Raw genomic sequence first — 2,857 nt, 5'->3', positions numbered from 1 at the left:
TTATTTTTGGTGGTAAGATTTGACCAATCCATTAAAATAAAATGGCTCTTGTAGAATGAGTAGATAAACTGTGGCACACATTTTTGATGGAATAACTAATAGATACAACACAAATGTAATCTTAAATGTAGTGTATCAATTTGCTCCATTTCTTTTTGCGGGTGCTATGCACTAAATAGTTATTTGCTAATATTAATGTGTGGTATTGATTTTTTTTCCTCATGTGTACTATTGTTAATATTAGGAAGCATCTGTAATAATCCAGTATTTAATTTCAATAAAACTCGACGTACTTACTTTTTAATATAATTATATTACATACGTTATATGTCACACTTATCTTGCAGATGGTGAATGTTAAAAAATGTTGATCTAACAAGCTAAGTGAAGGATGGTAATCCTAAAATGCTAAATATTTTATAAATCTACTTATAAGACATTTTTGAAAAGGAAAAAATACAGGTTTAAAAACTGGTCAGTGTTGCTCTGGCAGCTCGTATACTGAAATAGGAGATTAGCATGGCCTCTGCTCAAGAACAACATGTAAATTCATGAAGCGTTCCATTTTTTTTTTGTTTGTTTGTTTTTTGTTTTTGAGACAGAGTCTTGCTCTGTCACCCAGGCTGGAGTGCAATGGCGCAATCTCGGCTCACTGCAACCTCTGCCTCCTGGGTTCAAGTGATTCTCTTGCCTCAGCCTCCAGAGGCGCCAGCCATCACACCCAGCTAAATTTTGTACTTTGAGTAGAGACAGGGTTTTGCCATGTTGATCAGGTTGGTCTCGAACTCCTGACCTCAGGTGATCCACACGCCTCGGCGTCCCAAAGTAATTCTGGGATTACAGGCATCGCTCCCAGCCAGTGTTCCATATTTTAAACCAAAAATAAAAAAGCAACAACAACACAGGCCGATCAGTGATTTTCAGAAGTTGATGTTGACTACAAAAGGGCCTCCCTAGAGAATTGGGAGATTGATATTACTATTCTTAATCTTCATTATGATGCTGTTTATATGATTGCATCCAAGTGTCAAAACTCATAAAACTTCTCATCAAAGAGAGTAAGATTACCTATACATTTTTTTAAAGTAAGTTAAAATATACAACTGTTTCTATAAATAAACTATTTAAGTTACTTTCCTCTAAAATGATGCTCAGCATGTACTTCTTCAAATTTTCTTTATGATACAATTTCTATATCAGTTTTATAGGGTCTTTTTTATCTACACGTTTTCCCGTCACACATATTGAAAAATTTAAATCCATAATCTCAATCACATGCTTAATGTACCCAAATTATTTTCATAGGGAAAAAAATAGAATTTGGAGGAAATAATTTTTCTTTTATCATCAGTTAGTATGAAGAGTTCAGCATTTGCTACTTTAAATATCTAGTCACATAAAAGTGTCATATGGTTCAAACACAGATTTGTTTCAATGATGAATACATTGATTTTTGTCATATTTTAAATTCTTCTAATAATTTCATATTTTTCCACCTTCAGTAAATCTACTAGAGTGTCTTTTCTAAGGAGAAGAATTCTTGCATTTTTTATTTATACATCCAATTCTTCTATTAAATATGTCCCCCATTTATGTATATTTATATATTTTTAAATTTTAATATTAATCTTCACTAAGCAATCTGTCTCTAACTATATCAATGATTTACTGCAAAAGGGGTGTGTAGATTGTGGGTTATTAAAAAATTGAGTAGTTAAAGAGAGCTATTTTATTGGTTGCCTCTAGTGAGCTTCTTAGTCATTGTGAAGCATTATGGCTACTCTATTTATTATGTATCTCTTCCAACATGCATTTAAACAAATTTACTACATACCAGGTACAGTTCCATATCATGAGGGTATGGACTAATGGCATAACCTCCTCTCAAGAACCCAAGAAAGAAGAATCAAAAGGAAGAATTACCTCATAATATAACTATACATATTATGAGGGAACACATGGAAGGAAAAGATGACTTTGGCTTCAGGATATAAGAAGAATTTTAGAGGTATGGGAATTCATTTGGGTTCTGAAGGAAGGGTAGTTATTTGCTATGTTAACATAGCATTGGTAAGGCCATGACAGCAGACGAAAGAGGACAGGCAAAGGGTATGTGGGCCAGAGGGATAATTCAGGGCCGGCTATGGAAAAGTGTAAAATATATCCAGTTTCAAATACTTTACATATTCTAAACTAGAAGAAAACGTAATTACATTTGTAAGTTAGAAGGTGCTAGTAAATCTAGCAATAGTTTGTGGGATCAGAGGAAGATGAAAATTATTTTTATTGTTATATCGATTTTACACATTTTTATCTTGAGTTCTGATTGTCCAAGGCATGAAGTGGGTCACGGTCCATTTAATAGTAAAAATAAAATAAATTTGTTATTTTTAATTTGTTTATAAATATATTTAGATAATAAAAATGGTCTTGATGCTTGTCTGTGGCTCATGTGCTTATTTCATTCTTGATTAAAGAATAAACATGACCCAGACCATGTTTGTCTAGGCTTTTTTAAGAAACGATAATACAAACATTTCCGAATAGTTAACTTTTCTCTGGATAAATATTCCCTTAAACTTTTGTGGGGTTACAAAGCAAATCAAACCTAATTCTTTCCCCACAAATATTGATAATCTAGTTGAGAGAAGTCCTTAGAATAAACACAAGGAAAGACAAAGCCATATTTATGTCATAAAATAGAGAATAGAGATATATCATTGAGGAGAGATATCATTAAAATTAGAATATAAAGTCAAACTTTATTAAAATCACAAAGCTAAGAAATAATTGGAAATATCTCTCCTATATTTAAAAGCATCATCACATTTTTTGGTTGCACTGATGAATATAGTCT

At 32.2% G+C, this 2,857-nt stretch overlaps 1 pseudogene; it reads left to right on the top strand.

Annotated features, from left to right (window-relative positions):
- The first annotated feature begins 474 nt into the window (after positions 1-474).
- Positions 475-571, top strand: LOC126955830 (uncharacterized; annotated as a pseudogene).
- The last annotated feature ends 2,286 nt before the right edge of the window (positions 572-2,857 follow it).

This window comes from Macaca thibetana, chromosome 5 (assembly GCF_024542745.1).
Source record: "Macaca thibetana thibetana isolate TM-01 chromosome 5, ASM2454274v1, whole genome shotgun sequence".
NCBI lineage: Eukaryota > Metazoa > Chordata > Mammalia > Primates > Cercopithecidae > Macaca > Macaca thibetana.
The sequence above is the reverse complement of the archived record's forward strand: the minus strand, read 5'-3'. Positions and strand labels throughout refer to the sequence as shown.